The 24,601-nt window shown below is 42.4% G+C and overlaps 1 protein-coding gene across 25 annotated transcripts in view; it reads right to left on the reverse strand.

The window, feature by feature from the left end:
- C9H7orf25 (chromosome 9 C7orf25 homolog) overlaps window positions 1-24,601 on the reverse strand; it is a 422,474-nt gene that overhangs the window by 294,473 nt on the left and 103,400 nt on the right. For 22 of the 25 annotated variants that reach the window (XR_010842310.1, XR_010842303.1, XR_010842314.1 and 19 more), the window contains one exon: window positions 17,029-17,089. The exons of 1 other annotated variant lie outside the window; for it this stretch is intronic. The gene's annotated coding sequence lies outside the window, so the exon portion shown is untranslated. Of the gene's footprint in view, window positions 1-228; window positions 475-1,775; window positions 1,952-17,028; window positions 17,090-24,601 lie in introns of those variants that run through there. 2 more of the 25 variants (XR_010842323.1, XR_010842324.1) reach the window with 2 other exon arrangements.

A 24,601-nucleotide genomic window follows, 5' to 3' on the forward strand; every position in this document is an offset into this window, starting at 1 on the left:
ATACACATGGTTTGATCCAAATAACGATGAAAATAGCGTTTCTCTATTTTTTGCTACCCCTCACTCTACTATTGAGCAGTTTCAGCCATTTAGTGAAGCAGCCCTTTAAATTTTTTTTTTTCTTTTTACTTCTTGGTGTATTTATTTGCAATCTTTTTCTTTCTTATGAATTCTTTTCTTTAAAGCACAGTTGCAATAAATAACAGCAGCACTTTTAATTTTAATTGCAGTCTTCTCTTCCTACTCGGCAGACACATATAAGTGACAGACAGAAGACTTTGAGGTAGCCCTCCCTTCGAACAATGATGACTTCTTCTTGGACCATCTTGAGTACATGGGCTTCCTAAGAGTCTCACTCGTTGGTGGCCGTCTGTCTCAATGGAAATGGAACCATGGCAGGCCCTGCCTTCACCCCCTCCAGAGGGGCCTGGGCATTTCCAAATTGGCTCGACATGGGTGTAGGTCATCATACACCTACAGGCAGTAATCAAGACAGTCAATGGCTAGATGAGTTTGTTTTTAATAGACCTATTTCTAACCCACAGATAGATCCAGTTTTGAGAACACAATCAATGGTAATAGACCTTCATCCTTGGGAGTAGATTTAATTATCATAACGTAACAAGCATATTTTTTCTGTATGACTCAAACTTATTCAAATGAGAAGTGAAGGAATTGGTACAGTCACTGGAATATGTGTATAGTGGCTCAATTTCTTTAATCCACGGTATTTATCTAGATAATTAGTTTTGTTTTCAAGTTGGTCCCTCTACTATAAGTCACTTCCAGGGCATTGTTCTACTTAGAATGTATGGTAGAATGGGGGAACAAAATGTGATGACTTTAATCAAGCTGGAATGACTCTTTACATTCACAACAACTGTTGGCATATGTTAAGTTTTACATTATTTCCTTCTCCCAGGACTCGTTCATTAATGCAGGTAAAGATTTGTCTTAAACATTTTTTTTTTTTTTTTTTTTTGGCAATTTCACTTAGGTAAGTGCCAAACACTGAACTATTATATTTGCAGTTGGCCTGTGTAGGGGGTAGATTCTGACCAGTAACACTCTGCTTTAAGTCTGCTTCTGTCCTAATCCATAGAAGAGTAAAACTGAAGCCAAAAAAATCTTTGGATGAATGCCACATATCTCTGCAACTATGAGTTGGATATGAAATAATTTAAAATGCAGTAAAGCTCAGTAATTTAGCACATAGGTTAGTGAAAATGCACATGTTTTGCCAAGAGGCTGCACGCAGATGGAAAACCTATTTCTAGACACCAATTCATTGGGTTCTAAATAAAAGCTCCCAGTTGACTTCACTCATTGTGGAGCCTATTTTTATTTGTAGTTTTTGTGTCAACGCAGTTGGTAGCAACTCTAAAGCTCAGGGAAAAGTCTTAAGAATGATTCTTTGCTACCCACATTTATATCAGCAATCAGTGATGGGGAGAAAGCAGATAAAGCAGTGAAATATAGACCTGTCAAGTGATTGCAAAAATTAGGAAACTATTCTTGAAAGAAAGAAATGGGTGATATATGGATGTCCCAATCGCTCATGTGTTGGATGTACCCCAGAAGTTATATATCTCTGTTGTCAACAGCCACATGGAGGTAGATAAGGAGGGAGATTCCAGTCTCTTTCAGCTTTCTGTGTATATTTTCATGTACAAATGTCTGCTTCAGTGTCAGAAGTTCTGTACAGAGAAAAAGCATGTGGAAGAGAAAAAAGGACAGGGCAGCTGGGTCCTGAGTAGATAATGTTGTCACCTTTTCAATAAATTCCAGAGGAGAAAGCCTGAGTTGGGTATTTTCAGCATCCTGGATTTTCCAGGGTTTTCCTAACCAGGAAACGCAGTGCTGGTCATGATGGAGAACTGCAGTTGGCACTGTCTCTGTCTCCAGGGTCACTCTCTGTGCCCGCAGCACTCGGAAAGGCAGGAAGGGAGCTCTAACAAAGTAGAAGGAATCACTTACACTTCTGCTTTGAACCAGGCATTTTGAACAAAATCTCTTTTACTTTATTTATTGTAAAATTGCCAAGGAAAAAGAAACTCTACTGACCAAACAAACAAAAACAAATAGTGAAAATACCAAAGAGGGTTACTCCAGAATGGTGGTAGGGGTGGTTTTATCAGTTAGCACTACTGAAGAAAGTTTGTCTGCCTTTCACTGTTTTCTGTTTTCTAGATTTTCTATGATAGCTTTATTTCTCTTAATCCATATATATTTAATTTTTAAGTGGATTTTATTTATACATCTGGATTTTTAATTCTGCCAGTGTTTCAATGCAGTGAGGTTCTTTCTGTTAAACTTAAATGGGAAATATTATATTCTAAAGCATTTACTCTGAGTCAAAGGAAGATGAGCAAAACCAAGTTTATGATTTGAAGCTCCAAGGACATTTAAATAAATAAACATAATCATTGCATTGAAGATAATGAACCACCATCTGGCAAGAATCAATTTCTGAAATGGAGAAGCCTGGAGCCAAATTAGTGGAGCAGGAGAGAGAATTCTTCCGGTCAGGAAAATTGTAAAGTTGTGGGTTCAGGTTCTGGTGGGGGCACTGCATTTTGAATTTCTCTCTTGGCACCTGTAGTTAGCAAACCTATGTCTTTGCCCTGCTCCCTCACACAGGGAGTCACTTGGAAGTTCAGAGGTGAGCATGGGGCACTCTGCTCCATGGAGCCTCTAGAAATCAAAGGCTTCATCACCCATTCCCAAGGAAGTTAAAGTCATTGAAATGACGTAAGTGCTATGAGAGCTTATCCACAGTTAACAAGGTTTATCGTACACCTACTGTGCACCAGGTGTGGTGCCGGAAGCCCTCAGGGTCATGTCCTTGGGAAGACTCTTGGCTTCTAGTATCAGGTTTTGGAGTAAGTTAAAAGATGTAAGCCAGTGTAAGCCTTGGCAGAACTGCAAAGTTAAATTAAGCAAAATTGATAAGAGTTGGGGATTCATTTCTGTCTTGGCTTACACAACTCCGCAGCTTGGAAAGTTCTTCCCCACTACTTCTCCTCCCCCATCCTGGCTCAGATAACCCTGATTGCCCCCAGCCCTTCCCTGGGCAGTGCAGCCCTGTACAGAGTAAGAACTGTGGAGTCCAAATCGTGGACCCAAAGGGAGTCACCATCAGACCTCAGAGGAGTCTCAGCTTTCAAACCTCCAGACCTGGATTCTAGGCCCTCTTCTTCCATTTATGTGACTGTGTTAGGTTCTCCAGAGAAACAGAACAAATAGAGTGTCTTCTAGTCTGTCTACAGAGAAGACCTTAAAAACAATGACACCCCAGTAACAATGAGCACATCTAGAACCCGTATCTTGGTGACTGAATACCATTCTCTACTAAAAGGAATCAAAACTCCTTGAAGAAATGGCTGATTCCAGAGAAAGTATACAATGAGCCTGAAACATCTTTTTGTACCAGAACATAGTAAAGTACTCAAAGAACAACAGAGACATCTCAAAAGGGCACAGGAAGGGCACAGATGGGAAGCAACCCGAATGGCCGAGTCAGGAACACCTGGAGCAGCACAGTGAATAACACTAGTTATTGATTATAGCACATTGAATAAAACAGGAATTTACGATTCCATCGTGCTATAAATAACAAAGACTACATCTAAGCCAATATCAGAATAAGAAGAAGAAGCCGCTGAACGAGAAGAGTCATGAGAATTCCGGGCACTGGAAAACACCAGTGTCAGGGTTCCTTGGTTAAGATGACCTTGGCATGTTTGAGACGCTGAGAAGGCCAGTGTGGCCGAAGTATTTATAGTGGGCACAGGAAGAGTTGTAATGAGATAGAGACATAGAAAGAGAGAGGAAAAAGAGAAAGGTTATTACAATCAAGAAATTGGCTCACATGATCATGGAAGACGCCAATCCTGCAGTTCCAGTCTGAGTCCAGTCCTGAGAACCAGGAGAGCCGATGGTGTAAGTTTCATATGAGTCTGAGTCTCAAGACAGGGTAAGACCAATGTCCCAACTCAAAGAAAGTCAGGCAGAGAGAGAGAAAATTCTCTTCCACTCAGCCTTTTTGTTCAATTCAGGCCTTCAACAGATTAGATGAGGCTCACGCATCTACCCACTGGGGAGGGCTATCTGCTGTATTCAGTTGACTAATTCAAATATTAATCTCATCCAGAAACACCCTCACAGACACACCCGAAATAATGTTTAGCCAAAAATCTGGGCACCCTGTGGCCCTGTCAAGTCGACACATTTCTATGTGACTTGGAGCAAAGTTTTTCATCTCGGAGACCCTCAAGTACTACATTTCCCCACTGCGCTATAGGTTTAAATTACAAGCAGAATCCTTGGTACATTTCTGTCCAGTGGGAAGGGCTTGACGATCAACACGTATCAATCATATCCACCACAGCTATGATACCCTCGGAACTTTGTGTTAGACCCCAGAACACTAGTGCTTTAAATACATTATCTCATTTAATCCTCACATCTAACTTATGAAGTGTTTTTACCCCCATTTTACAGTTAAGTAAATGGAGGCTCAGTGAATGGTACCTTGTCCCATGGTCACTCTTAGTCCATAAAGCTAATATTTGGACCAGACGTTCTAATCCCAGAGCTAGCTCTTGGCTCTTAGGCTACACTGGATTTCCTGTATAAGTCATGTAAATTACGTAAAAGTTAATGAGCTCACCATTATTACTTAACTTTAATTGCTAGCATTGCAATAGCAGTATTGTCTATTATTTTTATTAGAAATACAAAATATGTCATCAATGTTGTGTGTTAAATAGGTTTTTATAAGGTAGCCTGGAGACCAAATTGCCATTTATAATACTATTTCTGAAAATGTGTTCTGAATTTTAAACACCCAAACTAATAATATAAGTGTTGAGTGGTAACGTGGTTCCAAGTTGGGGGCTATCTACTGAAATTAGCAATACTGGGTAATGTTGATTCTTGGTTCTTTAACCAAAGAAGGGCTTTTTTGTTTGTTTGGTTTTTACTTTTAAAAGACAGTTATAAGGAAGGCCACACCAGGTTCTCTCAGAATTATCCCTATTGTTGAAAAGGCTGGTCATAGGACATACAGTCGAAAGCACTCACTCTGAATGCTCACCCCAGTCTGTTGACACCCCAAGTGTATGCAAGCTCCTGAGGAGGGGGAACTAACAGAGAGGTATAAGTGCAAGATTAGAAATGCAGGAGACCTTCACCGCCAACTTTCACACATGCTCACACACCCATGGGCGGGTCTCCTCCTCCCCACGGGGGCTCCCACTTGCCCCGCCCACTTAGTGCAGCATCTCAAGAACTGGGACTCTGGAAACAGAAGGGCCTGAGTCTGATTCCCAAGTTAGTAATTAACTAACTGCGCGACCTTGGCCAACTAATTATTGAACATCTCCAAACCTCACATGTGTTCATCTGTAAAATAAGACTAATAGTAACTATTTCGGGGATTGTTCTGGGGATTAAAGGAGAATATTTGTATTAAATTTTATATTAAATATATATATCTATATATTGGTATATAACCATTACTAATCACTATTCTTATCTTTTCTATTGTAACTTATGGGCAGTTTGAAGCGAGACATCCTACAAATAAAAGCAATAGAGGGACTTCCCTGGCGGTCCAGTGGTTAAGAATCTGCGTTTCCACGGCAAGGGGCACAGGTTCGATCCCTGGTCGGAGATCTAAGATCCTGTGTGCCGTGTGGTGTGGCCCAAAAGATAAATAAATAAATAAATAAATAAATAAATAAAAGCAATAGAGAGGGTGGATTATCACCAAAGCGCTGACTAGGCAAAGTTGGAGACGAGGCGGAGGAGAGAGGAGACAGGAAGGGGATTCCCATACGTTTGCTCATGAAAAATCAAGGCTCAGCCAAAAGTGGGATTCCCATTAGTGAGGATTTCCAGATTCAGGTTTCATTTATAATTTCTGCTCTGAGGATGTGCTGATGGGAAACAGAAATAGCTTTATTCCACCTGGGTTTTACGCTAAGTGTTTATTAGCTGCTGCAGGCGCTGGGCTCTCCGGTGCTAAGCATCAACAGCCCGGGCCCAGGTGCGGGAGACCAGGTAGGTCACCGTGTCATTCCCGTCTCTGTGTCAACCTTGGGGAAAGGCTTTTAGTGCTAGAATTCATCCTATACTCACTTTCTGAAAAATTAACTCAAATTTATTAGCTAATATCTTTAACTGCCCCAAAGAGTGTTAGACTGGGGTCTTACAAAATACACCGCTATTTTAAAATACAGTTTAAAAACCACACGGTAATAGCATAACCAAAGGATCCGTAAATTAGGAAAGAGCCAGACATTCTCTTTCAGCAAACTGAAAACTCTGGTCTATTAGACCCTTCAATCAGATCAGGAATTCTTGCATATCCTCAGTTTATACAGAAATACAATTGAAGAAAGTAGAAATACAAGTAATGGAGATCTTTTAGCACCTGGTCATTCTGCTGACAGAACACAAAAATATAGCCTGTATTAAGTCAGTCAACAGCAAAACCTTCTGTTGTATTTTGTTCAGTTGATTCGTGTTCAGGTCATATTTCCATGCTGTTTTTCATCCTTGTAAAATATACCATATTTTGAGAAATAAAAAATCAATAACATGAAGGAATAATATCCAATTTTATTTTTCATTCCCTTTAACCTACTGTATCTCTGGTATTTGACTTGGAAGCCCTCTTCTTTTTTTAACACGTTACATCATGTTTCTATAACATGGTTGTGCTAATGTTAAAGTATTGAAAACTTTTGAAACTAAGGGAATTAATCTAAGAGATGTTAAATTACTTCAGAAAGTCACCAGCCTATTGAGTGACAGTGTCAGGGTTCAACCTCAAGTCCTTTGACACCAAAATCCACACTTATTTCCAGTATGTATTGGTGGTCAGGTATTTCCAATGTATGTTGATATTGAAAAACAAGTATTAGATCAATGTTCTAGTTGGTGTTGGTCAGAACATTATCTTGGTAAATCAGAATATGCTACGGATTATTTTGATCTTACTGATATAATGATTTTCAAGTGGATTGAGGCATGATTTCTATTTGTGCAGGATGACTCCGGAGCTAAAACAGATGTTCTCATAAAGCTTCTTTGGTAGATGGGTACAATAACTCCAAACTGAGACCACGGATGTCATATTTGAAGGTTAATTGGATTCCACTAAGCAACATATGTAGATAAATGATTCGTACAAGGGATAGGAAGTGTGTGGTTCCATGAGCTGGGTGCCATCCACTGTACCACAAGGCTCCTAATCTGTAGCATGACTCTTCTATCCTTCCTTTCTTCCTTTTTAAAAAATTTTTACACAAAAGTTTGTAATTTAATACAGTTGCATTAATATTTTTTTCCTTTTTTCTATCTTTGTCTGAGGTGCACTGCCTATGCTGATACCATAGATATTCTCCTTATCTTTTTTCCTAAGCATTATCCAGTTCCTGCCATCATCTTTAAGTCAACGTTCACCCTGGAATTGATTTGGAGGCATGGTGTAAGATAGAGAGCTGATTCTATTTTATGTTTTTTACAGATGGATAACCAGCTCTGCCCCCGTCCTTTATTAAACAGCTCACCTAGGCCCACCATTTTGTAAGGCCAGCTGTGTCACAGGTCAGTTGTCCAGGCACATGTGAGTCAATCTGTTGACTCGGTGAAGTCGGCTTCTGAATCCTGCACCAATACCACGCCGCCCGAGGTGCTCTGGCTTCCAATACCTTGTATCCCAGAGGACAAAACTCCCCTCCCGAGGTTCTTCAGAAACTTTGCTTTGGCCATTTGTGGCCCTTTTTACTTTCCAAGTGTCTTTCAGATTCAGCTTGTCAAACTCTATGAAATCCTCTTTAGGTTTTAAATAAAACTGTAGTGAGTTGCATTGAACTTGCTTTTATTAACATTATTTATGGCCGGGTCTTATTTTTTCTACCCTATTTTCTATGTACCTGAATTTAAATTTATTTTAAATATTTTTTATTATATGTCTCTTTATAAACTCCTATAAATCCTTTGGAATGGGGCAGGGTGTAATTACACACAATGCGTAAAAATAAGTGCTTGTCTGTCTCCTGGGTGTAAGCAAAGTACCATGGAGCTCGAATATTTTTGATGGATTTAAGATCTTGTGCATCTCTGAACATAAATTCCCATTGTACAGTAGGCTAGATATAAAAATCAATCCATGTACAATGTGTACAAAAAGGTGGACTAAACAAACGCAACACTAAACCCCTCAAATGGAAAAGGGCTTCTCTGAGTTGGGATGCGGGGATAACTAAACCAAGTCACCAATATCTGTTTATTTTCTTAAATACTCAGTACTGCAAATGGAGAGGCATTTTGATTGCTCATTAACTAAATTCTTATTATCCTGCATTTTCATATACAACATGAGCACAGGCACGGAGTTTCTCAGCCCACTGGTAGAATTTTTTTACTTTCTCCATTCTCCTCACTCTAACTTCAAGCTAAATTCACATAACAACATGCACCCTCTGTGATCTTTGTTCAAAATAGCTTCACTTTCCTTTGTATTAAATGTGCTTCACCTCCTTTGTGATACTAATAGCAGTCATTACCTCTAAGAGTTGTACTCAGCGCCAAGATAATGCCCCATGGACTGGAGATTTCAGAGCACCTTTCACCTCATTTTTACTCTATCTCTGAGGAGCACGAAAATGGGTCCTGTTTCATAGAGGGTGAAGTTTAGGTACCAAAAATCAAAGGACTTATTCCATCTCCACCATTAAAACCCTAAGGAGTTAAAAGGATGCACATACTTGGCAGTCATCTGATTAATATAATCCGTGTGGCCGGCACACCAACAGGGCTCAGAACGACCCAGCTGAGTTTGTGAATCAAACCACCTGTGTGATTGCCAAGTTCTGGTTTTTTGGTATGTCTTGGGCCCACCTGGTTTGGGGACCACTAGGGCTTCTGGTTCCAGGCTCTGTCCTATGACTTGCTCATCTCCCAGCCTTTCCCAAAAAGGGTGCCGGAGAATATAGGTTTTAAGGGATGCTGATAGATACAATGGGATTCCTTGGTCAAACAGGTTTGAAAACATAAACAAACTTTACTGCAGAATTTATAATGTCACTCAATCTTCAAAAGGAGTAGAATACAGTAGGTTTCACGTCCTCCCATTTTTTGATCATAGAATTCTTTTCATTGCACAGCAGAAGTAACGTAGATAGTGTTACACAAAACTAACTCTTGGGACCATCACTCGGTGTATTTCAAACAAATAAGTTATTTGAGAACCTTTTACTTCCTGAATGATATGGAAGGTCTGCTACCAACGCCTGCTTGGATGGTATAATACTCACGAGAACTCTTGTACATTTTACTTAATGTTAAAATATCCAGGGCTTCCCTGGTGGCGCAGTGGTTGAGAATCCGCCTGCCGATGCAGGGGACGCGGGTTCGTGCCCCGGTCCGGGAAGATCCCACGTGCCGCGGAGCAACTAGGCCCGTGAGCCATGGCTGCTAGGCCTGCGCGTCCAGAGCCTGTGCTCCGCAACGGGAGAGGCCACAGCAGTGAGAGGCCCGCGTACCGCAAAACAAAAAAAAAAAAAAAAAAATCCAGTTTAGAAACAGCTGGTCCTTTCCTCCTGACTGGGGACATCTGAGAAGGTTGGGACCTCCTCAAGTTCCAGCTACTTCAGTACAGAAGACCAGACTTCAGCTTTCAGACAGTCAGCCTGTTACAGCTCATCAAATGGCAAGAAACTTGAATCAGTGTGCCAGAAGGAATGTTAGAACCTTCTCCCCACCCTGACCCTTTCAGACCATCTCCTAACATCTTGCTTACGTCAACTTACTGGCAAACTGTACACTTCCTTGAACCATCACAGCTGATATCCTCAGATACGATTTCATGGAAAGACACTCCGCCCAAGGTAAAGGATGGGAGGACACATGCTATGCAACTACAGCTGCCTCTTCTGGGGACCTGAACCAATATACACATATGAGTTGTCCATTCAGTCCCAGGACCACCTGACCCTCCAACCTAAAGTTTCTCCTGAGAGAGGAACAGGACAAATGGTAACGTTTCAGTCCCCAGGCCCACAGCTGAAGGTGCCGTTGACTGTGCTTCCCCATATCAGAATATTTCTGGGAACCCTAGGAAAGTTCCAAGCCAAAATCGCCAACTCAGGGACTTCTTCTGAATGACAGAGTGCAAAGGTCATTCTGCCTGGAAGACTGTCTGAGCGTGAGTCACCTTCCTGGGTGACAGCAAGTAACTGGGTTGTCTCCCTGTGGATAGTGTCGTGGAAGGAGTAGAAGCTTTTCAACCTGACCAGATTCAAATTCTGGATCCATCTCCTACTAGCTGTAGAGACTTTGGCAAGTTACTTCAAATCCCTGAGACTCAGTTATCTTATATTAAAATAGTGAGTAATACTCCTTCATGGGATTGCTGAAATTATTAAATAAGTGATATAGTCAAAGCATCTAGCACAGTGCCTGACACAGGGTCAGAGCTCAATCATCTGCCTAAAAAGTTCAGATCCTCTTCATCCTGATTAGATATTCATAAGCTCTATTACCTTAACTATTAAAATATATTTGTATATATTTTATTTATATAAATAAATATTATTATAATTTAAATATAACAAATATTTCTTTATAAATATTACATTTATATTTATAAATATAAGGAATATAAAATATATATGATTATTATATCATATATTATTATATGTATTTATTACATATATTATATATATTTTTACATGTATAGATTTAGTTCTTCCATCAGGACTGACTTCAACTAAGTGAAAAAGAAGTGAGGATCATATAGAGTATAAAACTATCAAAATTGACAGCGTGAATCAAAAGTTGAGACCTTCTTTTCAAACTGCCAAACTACCTGGTGGCTTACTACCAAAGAGACAAGTGAATCTATTGAATTCCATTTTTTTTTTTAACTGACCTAGAAATAATACATGACATCCTCTTTCCACAGCTGTGTGCCAACCACAGTGCAAACATGGTGAACGTATTGGACCAAACAAGCATCATCCTGGATGTGCCAGAAAAACCTGCAGTCAAGGTAGAGAAACAGTCTAACACAATCACAAGTCCCGGCTATTCCTGTCCTATATAAATTATTTTCTATTTTATTATGGGGTTGGCCAAAAAGTTGGTTTGGGTTTTTCGGTTAAACACTGGCCAACAAATATTTTTATTTTTTACTGAGATATGATTGATATAACATTGTATAAGTGGTAGGTGTACAATGTATTGATTTGATCCATTTATATACTGCAACATGGTTATCACCATACCATTAGTTAAAACCTCTATGGTGGGTGGGGGCTTCCCTTGGGGGCTTCCCTTGGGGGCTTCCCCGGTGGCGCAGTGGTTGAGAGTCCGCCTGCCGACGCAGGGGACGCGGGTTCGCGCCCCGGTCTGGGAGGATCCCACATGCCGCGGAGCGGCTGGGCCCGTGAGCCGTGGCCGCTGAACCTGCGCGTCCGGAGCCCGTGCTCCGCAAGGGGAGAGGCCACAGCGGTGAGAGGCCCGCGTACGGCAAAAAAACAAACAAATAAAAAAACCTCTATGGTGTCCCATAAGTACCATTTCATTTTTGTGGTGAGAACATTTAAGACCTAGTCTCTTAGCAGCTTTGAAGTATGCGATACAGTACTGGTGACTATAATCACACGATGCTGTGCTTTGGACCCCCAGAACTTATGCATCTTCTGGTTGCAAGTTTGTGGACCTACTGCATCTTCTCTCTTTGCCTCAAAAGGAGAGATGCTAGCAAACAGTGAATGCTTCAAAGTCGTACAGAGAAGGAGAGGATCAATGACAAGACACAAAGTCTCCCACAGGGCGGATGACTGGTTCTGACAAAGGTGAGGGAGGCGCCCTTTGAAAGCATGGATTTGGGGACGTGGAATCAAGATGGCAGAGTAGGAGAAGGCTGAGCTCAACTCCCCTCATGAACACAGGGATGTAGCCTCGTGTGGTCCTGGATGTAGACACCTAGCAGGGAGGTGAGGACCGGATGTGGAAGGTACAATGCCCAGTTCTCAGCAGGGTACCACTGCACGGACTCACAGGTGTTCTGGTCATTGGGTACCTAAGGTCCCCCTGGAAAAAGAAGAGGGACTCAATTTCTGGAAGCTGGTAGGGATCCTCACGCCGGAAGCATGAGTATAGGTAAGAGCTGAGTAGTGAGACGAGATCCAAAAAGCCAAAGGGGAGGTTCAGATAAGTCACCAAAGACAGGTAATTAAAGCTGGGACCATGAGATCAAGAATCTGAAAGCCAAGGAGATGAGAACAAGAGCCATGAGGTGTGCTGGGACATCCCCCAGGTTTTCTAACTGGAACATTGTTTGAAAACACCCAGCTTGACCACCAGCTTCATTTTCCAGATGAAGAAACTAGGGCCAGAGCGCTAACGGACTTGCCAAGTAATTACAGCGGCAGACCACGTGCCAGGCTTCAGTGGATCGCTCCTTTTTCTTGTATGCATCAGTCAGCAGAATCATACATTCCCTGGAGAGACAGGCCTGCAGCCCTAAAAACCAGATGCTTCCGAGAAAGCAGACTGTGTCTGTCAGTTGCCTCAGCTCTGCTCCAAACTTACTATGGGATCTTTCATATATCTCAGTCACTGGCTGACAGGCTGTCCAGGTCTCTGGTGAACATCTGATTAATCTGAAGATATTCTGGCCTACATCCCAAATAGTTTTTCCCTTAAGATTTTTATCATCCTCAGGTAAGTTTGAAAGTTTGCTAAGCTTGCAAATTTCTTTTACTTTCCCAACTGTGAGCGGGTAACTGAAGGATAGGCATCAATTTCACTGCAGACTTTCATGAAGCTTCCCAGGCCTCACACATAAGGTTTGTGGTCTGGGAGTCACTGATGGGAAACTGACAGACAGCAAGAGGGACAAAGGACAAAATCTGGTTCACAGGTGACCCTCCAGCTCCACCTTCCCTTGCTTCTGTCACCTATCAACTTACCCATTCCCTGGTCTTCAAGATGTGAAACCTGAGTCTTCCTCTCTGACAACACATGGTCCAAAAGGATGCCAGGGATACCAACAGTCAGGATAATAACCATCCAAAACTCCAGCCTCACTTCTATTGGCTTCAGCTACCTACTCCCCTGCTCTCTCCAGGGTCCATGCCGTCACTGGGAACAACTCCACCTGTGAAAGTTTCAACTCCAATCTCCATGTCTCTGACTCACAGCCTACTGTTCCTCGATGCTTCCCATAATTACAGCCTCTTGGTCATAATTTCTCACCTGTTCAGTCCACACCCCAGGGCTAGTGCCCTGAGTCCTCTCACCAGCTCCTCAACATCTTTGATCCCCTGGTCTTCCACTCTATACCCAACCATCTGAAATCTTCCAAGGAGATTTTCTTAATCCACCTGCTGTTCCAGCTGGGCTACTGAGGGGCTGGAAACAGCCCCATCTATGCTCTCCACCTTCTGCTGAAACCCAAGGTCCATCACTGGCTTATTTACCTGTCCTTCTGCATTTCTTTTCCCGTCCCCTTTCTCTTCAGCAACTGATCTCACTAATCCCCTCAACCACCCTTCATCCCATTTCATCAAGACAAGAGTTACTGAGAGACAGTGGCTCCAAATTTCTATTTCTCACTTACAAATACTTACGGCAATCTTTTAATCCTCTTCAAAAGATGGGTGTCCCTCTTCTTCCTCCTTCTCAATAACTGTCCTTTTATGTTTCTTCTTAGTCCCATTTAATCCCATTTTGTGAAGGATGTTGCTATAATTACACTCTCTCATAGCTTCAACCTCTTCTCACTGATGGTAATTTCCTCACACCCTACAATTATCTCCCATCTAACACAAAAGCAAAGCTGAAGTACATTTTTCATTTTCTTTCACTTAAGAAATATTGACCGAGAGCCTACTAGGTGTCATCCACTATGACAGATGCAAGAAAACTTACTGGAAAACAAGGCAGACATGACCCCACCCCCCCCTTCACGGAGCTTAGGGTCTAGTGAACGAGACAGATGATATATAATACATACAAAATGAGTATATAATGACGAACATTAAAAGAACTATAAAACAGAAGCACAAGCTGCCACCTGAGCTTGTATCTGGGGAGATCTCCTGGGTCCAGGGGTGCGGAGGTTTCTCTCTGAGAGGATAGGTTTGCGTAGGCAAGGATCTGGCGTGGGTGTCAGCCTGCCCACCACATAGCTGGTCATTTTCTTAATCTTGGGCACCACCCCTTCCTCACCCCTTATTTGGACCTCTTTTCTGAATACTCTGTATCTCTACATCCTTGACTCCCTTGACCCCTCAGCTCATGGTCATGTGGCTTCTGTTTCAGCTCTGCTTCCAGATCTGCTCTAACCATCATGACCTCCTGGCTCTAAACACAAAGAACACTTCCCAGTCTGTGTTAAATGGGAATTCACTAAGATTTCTCAAAAAAGAGACTTGTGGGCTTCCCTGGTGGCGCAGTGGTTGAGAATCCGCCTGCCGATGCAGGGGACGCGGGTTCGTGCCCCGGTCCGGGAAGATCCCACGTGCCGCGGAGCAACTAAGCCCGTGAGCCATGGCCGCTGAGCCTGCGCGTCCGGAGCCTGTGCTCCGCAACGGGAGAGGCCACAACAGTGAGAGGCCCGCGTACCACAAAAAAAAAAAAAAAAAAAAAAAGAGACTTGTGCCTATTCTCTTCAGTAACTGTGTACCTTGTGAGGGTAAAACAGGAGTGACATCTCTTTGTGACATGAAATTAGGACTGGACTGTAAGATATAACCACCAGCATGGGTGTTTTTTTAGATCAAAAGTTAACAGTGGGTTAAACAGTACTTAACTTAAAAACCTCAATGGAATAAACAGACTAGGATCTAGAAAAATACAAATCATCAACATTGACTCAAAAAGAAACAAAAGCTTGACCTAAAAAAATGACATCCCCAAAGAATTGCCTTTAATGGTTTTACACCTTTTCCCCCCCAAATGTCAAGGAGTGTATCGTCTCTGTGTTATAGATTATAGAACCTACCTCCTCTCCATTCTATGGAAGGAGCCACTAGCTCTATGTGGCTGTTGAGGACTTGAAATGGGGCTCATCTGAATTGAGATGATCTATGCATGGAAGTACACACAGCTTCCAAAGACTTAGGATGGAGAAAAGAATGTAAAATATCTCAATGATTTTTATACTGATTTCATGTTGAAATGATAGTAGTCTTTACTTGGGGGGTTAAACATATCATTAAAATTAATTTTACTTTTACGTTTTAAATGTGGTTACTAGAGAACTTAAAGTTACATATGCGGTTTGCATTATATTTTGATTGGACAATGCTGGTCTGGTAACCAACAGGGCACATGACAAATCACCGTGGAAAACTACCGTGAATGTAAAAGCAATATTGAAAACAGTAGTAGTGACACCTGACATTTACTACGATTTTACTGTGTACTGGTACTATGTTAAATATTTTACACAAACGATCTCACCTCTGGTCTCAGAACAGCCCCACAGGGCAGGTAACTGCTACATCTTTTTTTTTTTTTTGCGGTACGCGGGCCTCTCACTGCTGTGGCCTCTCCCGTTGCGGAGCACAGGCTCCGGACGCGCAGGCTCAGCGGCCATGGCTCACGGGCCCAGCCACTCCGCGGCACGTGGGATCTTCCCGGACCGGGGCACGAACCCGCGTCCCCTGCGTCGGCAGGCGGACTCTCAACCACTGCGCCACCAGGGAAGCCCTGCTACATCTTTTAAAAACATTACTGTGACCTTACGCAGGTGACATGGCTGGAGTGGGACAGAGCACGTACTCTCCACCTTGACACCCAGCCTCGCCTTCATCCACCAGATGAGAATTAGGAAGGAACACGTGCAGTGTCATTCTCTTTACGACGTAAGATTTCTTAAGCTCTCTGCTGTTGAACTTCAGGCCAGTTTTCTCATGTTCTGGGGTCAGTTCCTGGCCGTGGCCAGGGAAGAGGCTGGGTAATGCATCACCAGCTATTCAGACATGTAACCCAGGCTGAAGGGAGATGCAGGCCGGCCCACACTCAGGCTGCTGGGGCTTTGACCATTTGGAATTTATTTGCATTTCCTCTGTCCTCCTAGACAGGAACAGGCCTTTTCAAATGGGCTTAGCTCTCCAAATCCACTCAAAATGTCACAAAATTAAATGAATGATTTCTTAGACACCATGGGGAGTAGAAACCCAATAGCAAAACACTAATGGTTTCCTTTGCAGGAAGCCCCTTTGAGGATAAAAGAATTCATCTAAGAGTCAGACCCCTTCCTGGCTGGTGTGTCCGTCTGTCAGATGACAAGCCGTGGGGAGTCAATAGCACCCTCACCCCACTCCATCTGTGATCCCAGAGAACAAGAGAAGAGCAGGCCAAAGGGAAGCAAATCCAGATCGTGTGATTTCAATTACAGGGAGGTGAAAAATTATTTGAGATCTGAGCTTTGCGAAAGGTGCCCATTCCTTGTGCTCCAAAGATCTTCCCCGCTAAACTGAACAAAAGACGAGAAAGAAGTTTCGATGCACATTGAGGGGAAGGGGTAGTGGAAAGAAAGCCAGCACAGCAGGCAGAGAGTTGATGACAATGCAGACAAAAGAAAGAACTTCTTAAGATTCTTTCTAAGAAATGGAATTCACACAGCACCGCTTCTTTTATTAGAACATTTCTTGCCCTCTCCCTTGCTCTGTATCTCTCACCCCAAGAATTAGATTTGGGTTTTTGAATCCAGGTTGATAGCACAGATTTGATTGTTACTCTCAAAGATAACGTCACTCGAACCTCTGTGTCTCGGCAGCGCCAGCTAACTTGTGGCAGCCCCTGGCAGGCGTCCACCTTGGTTTTCCTGGAAACAAAATCCAGCAGGGCTTTTGGCAACGGTCTCTTTTTAGACCTCAAGGAAGAGACAAGACTCCTGTTAATTGCAGCCCTTGCTGGGAGAGACTTCTCACTGGGCTGAGACAGCAGGTATATGATTCTGACCTTGGAGTCCCAAGAGGCAGCATTCACACCTACCTTGACTTCCAGGTGTGATGGAGCTCAGTCGTCTCAGCTCTCTGGGCCACAGTTTCCTCATCTGGCAAATGAAGGAAAACGAAATTGATCTATAGGGTTGTGTGAGGTTAAAATACATATCAATTCCTGGGCTCACAGTAGTACTTTGTATCTGCAGAAATCAGCTCTCCTCCATGTAAAGAAAGAATCATCCTAAATTAGGCTTTTTGAAGTTAAAAATCCCTGGTTCTATACAAGTTCAAATTACAGCATCCAGTAATGGTGAAATAAATGTGTCTCCATGCCCTGCTGCTAGTTCAGCACTGTTAGCGTTTTCTCTAAAACGCTTCTCCAAGCCCTGTGCATATTTACTGAAAATGGCACATCACTGTCCGGTGATCAAGGAGAATAACCTCAGGTCATGTGGCAACTGAGAAAAGTCGTGTCATTTTCACATTTCTGCCGCTCCGTGTAGTTACCACAAACATGTTGCTCTGCAAAGCTGTGTAACGACAATGATAAACGTGACGTAATAGGAGATGATAACACTTTAGTACAGGAACATCTGAGGGAGAATGCCGTGTAAAAATTCTGGCATGTTTGTTCTAAAAATTAAGTCAGACTACCTTAGAGTCACATGCTATCAATGTGGTCTCTTCATCTAGACTGTACACTTGCCAAAGGCAAGAGCTCCTTCCAGCATCTCTGTGTTTCCTTCAACACCTGCCACTTTGCTTGGCAAACAGTGGTTGCCTAGTGAACATTTGTTACTTGGCTGATTGATTGACTGCTGGAGACCGGAAACACAGACTCACGTTAAGACTTTGGGCGCCATCTTTGTGCAACACTCCCACCCAAGGGCCCCCTTGCTCGGCACCCGAGGAGGCCCCGTTGGGGGCTGGGGACTGGAAACTATGCACCTCAGTCCAACCTCTTGCAAGTATACAGACTCGTCTCCCTGCCTTCCTTCTCTACCAGTACGTGTGAGCTTATGTCAAGACTCTGCTGAGCAAAGCTCAGACCCACGTGGATCATGTGTCGGCTGACCACAGGGACCTCCAGGGTGGTTATGGGGAGCTGGTCTCAGAGGTTCCCAGAAACATAAGGAGGGTCCAAAATCTGGGTTGCTGTGATGAGGAGGAAGCAGAAGCAGAGTGCAGCCCAGTTAGTGAAGCAAGGCTCCCTAGAGAGGAAGAGAGCTCATCGGACTTACAGAGGCTGCCAGGGCCCCGCCGACATTCCTCCGCTGCAGCTCATAAGTGCACACCAGCCTGATTTCCACCTGCCGGTGTCGCCTGTTTGTGCCTAAGCGGCCAGAGTCCGTGTTGCCCGCCCCGGAAGTAGGCAGGAACACCAGAGGTTAAGTAACCTCCGCTCATCCAGCAGCCCCCCACCAATGAGTGAGAGGAGGTGATACAGGAACGCCTTAACTCTCACCCCCAGCTGGGATATCTCTGAGTCACGTCCTCTGCACTGGCCTCGGGTTCCCCGGGGGGATGAAGCCTCCACGTTTCCTGGGGTCGCCTCCCAGGTAAGCTACTTGCACTCAATTCCTTGATGGCGATTCTGCTCCTACAGTTCAGCCCAGAGTCCACCTTCCCCCATTTCTAGTTCCTTACCAAGTGAAGGAGAGTCCCATGGAAACTGTCCCCCTGACAGGGATGTACAGACGAAAATCATTGTCAGCACGACAGCCATAGGAAGACTCCACATTGGCCTGGAGGGCAGTGATACGCCAAAAAGGACCGGTCCACTGGGCCAGCTGGAAAGGGCAGTGAGGTCCCAGCCAGGACGCCCGGAGGGAAGTTCTCAGACAAATGATCAGCATGGAGCAGTGAAGCCCATGGACATCAGGCGTGCACGCTTGGATGACAGAGCGTCTGGGTGGCGTTCTGGCTCCCACGAGACTACCACCAGCCTGGCGCTGACAGAGCTGCTCGGTGCTGTGGACATACCAGATGCCTTCAGAGCCACTGGGAGGACCAGGGGCCAAACCCTGCCCAGAACTAACTCCAGGCTTCAGACGTGACTTTGAAATGGGTTGAATCGCCAAGGAGATATTTGTCACATCCACTTGTCACTTTTTGGTGCTCACCTTACGGGACTTTCCAGCAGGCTTGGTCGTTCACGTCCCTCCTTTAAAAAATTGACTACTCTGAACCCTCTCTTGGGCTTCACCTCTCTGGCCAGACATTTTCCTGTCAACATTTTTTGTGGGGAGTGGAGGAGTTAACACTCCCCTGTTTCTTAGGTGTATCGGGATTTTTCTTCATGAGGAGAATATGGTTTTTTATTTCCTTTGTTGACATTTTTTTAACGTCTTTATTGGAGTATAACTGCTTTACAATGGTGTGTTAGTTTCTGCTTTATAACAAAGTGAATCAGCTATATGTACACATATATCCCCATATCCCCTCCCTCTTGGGTCTCCCTCCCACCCTCCCTATCCCACCCCTCTAGGTGGTCACAAAGCACCGAGCTGATCTCCCTGTGCTCCGTGGCTGCTTCCCACTAGCTAGCTATTTTACATTTGGTAGTGTCTATATGTCAATGTTACTCTCTCACTTCATCCCAGCTTACCCTTCCCCCTCCCCGTGTCCTCAAGACCGTTCTCTACATCTGTGTCTTTATCCTTGTCCTGCCCCTAGGTTCTTCAGAAACATTTTTTTAAATTTTTTTATTTTTTAGATTCCATATATATGTGTTAGCTTACGGTATTTGTTTTTCTCTTTCTGACTTACTTCACTCTGTATGACAGCCTCTAGGTCCATCCACCTCACTACAAATAACTCAATTTCATTTCTTTTTATGGCTGAGTAATATTCCATTGTATATATGTGCCACATCGTCTTTACCCATTCATCTGTCGATGGACACTCAGGTTGCTTCCATGTCCTGGCTATTGTAAATAGAGCTGCAATGAACACTGTGGTACATGACTCTTTTGGAATTATGGTTTTCTCAGGGTATGTGCCCAGTAGTGGGATTGCTGGGTCGTATGGTAGTGCTATTTGTAGTTTTTTAAGGAACCTCCATACTGCTCTCCATAGTGGCTGTATCCATTTACATTCCCACCAACAGTGCAAGAGGGTTCCTTTTATGAGGAGAATATGTTTTTACCATACTTCATGTTAATATATTTCAGGCCTCCTCATTATAAAACATATGTAATCCTAATTTCACAGTGTATTGCAATCAACTAATTTATACATTTTCTTTTTCATAAAGTCATGAATTAAACAATTCGTGTAGATATTGTGATATATCAATCCCTGCATGGAGTGGCTTCTCCCTGCTACTTGGTCTCAGAGTCTACGGCCTGGTCTGACCAGACCAGGTAATCAGTAAAACCTAAAGAAGGGTCTCCACGTAGCTCATTGCATTTTTAACACAAGTCATTTCCTTCCCACAACTATGTCATTTTGCTTGTACAGAGTTAGAAACCTTTCATAGCCACTGGGGGAAATATACACAACAATGTAGAAGTTATTAGTACAGACATCCAAAAAGCAGCAACTGGGATGTGGACTTTTCTAGAATGGTTGGCAAGGGATGTAGTGGCAGAGGAGGAAAAGGTGGAAAAAGCAGGCCTTCACCAGCACCCTGGCAGTGGATGAGTCGCCAGATCATGCAGAGGGAGAGAGTTTCAAAGAGCAGGCCAGTTGATTGATGTCCCCTGGAGATCTTTTATCATTTTTTTCTATCTCATCGGCTCTTATAACCAATGAATACTCCTTCCTGAACTTATGATGCTGGAGATCCATCTATCTTCCAGTGAGAAGGTTTAAACCAGAGTTGTGTGTGTTTAAAACCCCACTGACCAGCCTTCATTCATTTCTTTAAGTCCACCTGAAAGAGGAGTTCTCTATTACCTCAAAGATATTAAGTCCCTGGGCTAATTGTCATTTTGACAGATGTGTGACAGGTCAGTGCCCGTGACTGAGAGATGTGTCAGAAGCCCCTGCATCCTCATTCATTTTATCATTTTAGAACCCAAGTCAGTAGCGTGTGAGGCTGGATCTGATTTCTCTTTCTATTTCTCAAAATGCACTCAGAGCACAGTTTTTGGAGAATGTTGAGGGGATGTTATTCAAGCTTGTCTCCTGGGACAGCAATTTTGTTTTCTGATTGTTTCTGAGTTGAGGGCGGGTGGGTGCCATTCTGATGAATTGCATTAAGAGCACTCACAAGCAGACAAGTCAGCTATGTCTGAGGACCACCAGGACTTGGGGTCCTATTGTTTTCCTCAAACTCTGGAAGATATATAAATTAGCACACTAATTTAAAAATCGGGGCTTCCCTGGTGGCGCAGTGGTTGAGAGTCTGCCTGCCAATGCAGGCGACACGGGTTCGTGCCCCGGTCCGGGAAGATCCCACATGCCGTGGAGCAGCTGGGCCCGTAAGCCATGGCCACTGGGCCTGCGCATCCGGAGCCTGTGCTCCGCAACGGGAGAGGCCACAACAGTGAGAGGCCCGCGTACCGCAAAAAAAAAAAAAAAAAAAAAAAGAAAAGAAAAGAAATAAATAAAAATCGCTTAATTCTTGGAACTTCCTTGGTGGTCCAGTGGTTGAGACTCTGCGCTTCCACTGCAGGGGGTGTGGGTTCAATCCCCGGTCAGGGAGCTAGGATCCCGCATGCCTTGCAGGGCAGCCAATAAACAAACAAACAAACAAACTTAATTCTTAAAATAGTAATAAATTACACAATTCTAGAATTGGCAGGGTGAATTAATCACTGCCTAATTGCCTAAAAAAGGAAGTAAATTCCCTTCTCAAGCTATTATTTTAGTGCAAAAAGTTCCAACTGGATCCACAACTTTTTGCAAAGCTTAGAGCAACATTCTGCATTTTCATCCCTAAACAATTTGCAAGCATTCACCCATTTCCCAACAGCTTATGGCAGAGACCAACTGGAACTGCCAACTCTGTGCACACATGCAATTCTTTTTGAGGGTGTCTGTGTGACTTGTTTTATTCTATTTTTTGATTTTCATTGGAGTGTAGTTGATTTTCAATGTTATGTTAGTTTCTGCTGTATGGCAAAGTGAATCAGTTATACATACACATTTATCCACTCTGTTTTTAGACTCTTTCCCCGTATACGTCATTACAGAGTACTGAGTAGAGTCTCCTGTGCTATACAGTAGGTCCTTATTAGTTATCTATTTTATATATAGTAGTGTGTATATGTCCATCCCAATCCCCCAATTTATCCACCCCCCTTTTCCCCCCCGGTAGCCATAAGATCGTTTTCTACATCTGCACAGGTGCGATTTAAAACCAGCTTTTACCTGGATCTAGGTGGCATATAATTCCACCTTGTATGCAAAGTACATTAATTAAAACAGACATAAAATGTGTTTTCTGGTGTCCACATCTCTACATAGTCTTACAAACACTTTGGTGACGATGTAATCATTAACTGTGTGCCTCAAATCCTCAACTGTAAAATTACTTAAGAAGCTCTAGTAGCCTTGCCTCCCCACGTGAAAGATATATAGGTAATTGCTTAAATTAGGATTAATATTCTTTTATTACCATACCTAAAGAGCTACTCCATTGATCACTGACTGTCTAGAATCTCCAGAGATTCAAAGATACATGCACCCCAATGTTCATAGCAACATTATTTACAATAGCCAAGGTGCAGAAGCAACCTAAGTATCCATCGACAGATGAATGGATAAAGAAAATGTGGTATGTGTGTGGATATCTAATCTATCTATATAGATATAGATACATACATACATACACACATACACACAGTGGAATATTACTCAGCTATAAAAAAGAATGAAGTCTTGCTATTTTCAACAACATGGATGGACCTAGATGATTTTATGCTAAGTGAAATAAGCCAGATAGAAAAAGAAAAACACTGTATTTTTTCACTTATATCTGGAATCTAAAAGAAAACAAAACAAATGAACAAATATGACAAAACAGAAGCAGGCTCACAGATACAGAGAACAAACTAGTGGTTGCCAGAGGGGATGGGGGTGGAGAGATGGTGAAATAGGTAAAGGGGATTAAAAGGTACAAACTAACAGATATAAAATAAATAAGTCACAGGGATGTGATGTACAGCACAGGGAATATAGTCAATAATATTGTAATAACTTTGTACGGTGGGTAGTGTATAAAAGTATTGAATCACTATGTTGTACACCTGAAGCTAATATAATATTGCAAGTAAACTATACCTCAATTTTAAAAAAAAGATTAACAAAAACAAATCTCCAAAGAAACTGTAGCACCTGTAAAATAAGTTTTGAAAAATTAAAGTGAAAAACTACCTCCTGATAGTGGAAATTACTTAAGGACACCAAGTACTGTAAAACTAATTTTGATCTGCATTTAGAAATAAAAGGTAGGCAGAAAGTGACCTTACCACCTTTTGAATACCAGGAAAAGGCCATTGAGATCATCAACATTAGGAAAAATAGGTTTGAAGATTTTCAAGTCATGATTCTATGAAATGAGACTCTAAAATTAAGTAGAAGTACTTAATATTTTGGAGTGGAATGTTACTCTAAAAAGCAATTATAAATAATCCAGAAAAGAAGGCAAAAGACTGAAAAAAACCCATAAAACTGTAATAACTACATAAGGAAATCTCCCATGAGCTCAGAGTTTTAGGTAATGTGTTTAATGATGGGTTTACCTTGTAGAAAATATTCAAACATTCCTTGAATATTCTTGGAGGTCTGGGACCGATGTTATGACTTTGCAGTTACATACTTTCATAATTATAGTTTCAAGTTGAAACAGTGTCCAGGGTCTCAAAAACTCCCTTGTCTTAAATGATAATCCTGACCAAATTTCCTTGTCTTAGGACATCCCCCCAAACCACTCACTGACTCCTCACTCAATCCAAACTGGATAAAAACTCAGCTCACATAAAACGAAAAACTTGGAATCCTGGCTGATCTGTCAGCAAGCCAAGCTCATGTGAGAAGATAGAATTTAAAATGATAGAGAAACGGAAAATGCTTCCATGTTGTTTCTGTAATGGGAGCATCTATTTTTACAGTGCAGGGTGGTGTCATTGCCTCTGTGGCAGAGAACTACACTTATGGATAGATCCACTGTTTTTTATTTGCCATGATGGATTCCACCAGGATTCTTTGGCTCATTCCGTTACCCCAGATTTCTAAAGAGTACCTTTAACTCACTAACATGCTTTTTATACATACAAACACATAAATATATATATATAGTATCATAATATATACAATATTATTAACTATAGGTGCTATGCTATACCTCTCCAGAATTTGTCTTGCATAAAGTTCTGTATCCTTTGACCATCACCTTCCCCAATTATATATATATATAAAATTGACCCCTAGCCCTAAATCCCTCTCTATTCTCCTACCTTTGTGATCAGAGTTGGATGCTGGGTATGATTCGAGGACTCTTTTTGCCTGAACTTAAAGTAGTTGGACACAATAACCAAGATATGGAAACAATCTAAACGTCCATCAACAACGAATGCATAAAGAAAATGTGAGATATAGATCTCACATCATATATCTATATATATCACATTTTATATATGAATATATGTGATTATAATTCAGGCTTAAAAAAA

This window comes from Kogia breviceps, chromosome 9, assembly GCF_026419965.1.
Source record: "Kogia breviceps isolate mKogBre1 chromosome 9, mKogBre1 haplotype 1, whole genome shotgun sequence".
In the NCBI taxonomy this organism is placed as follows: Eukaryota; Metazoa; Chordata; class Mammalia; order Artiodactyla; family Physeteridae; genus Kogia; species Kogia breviceps.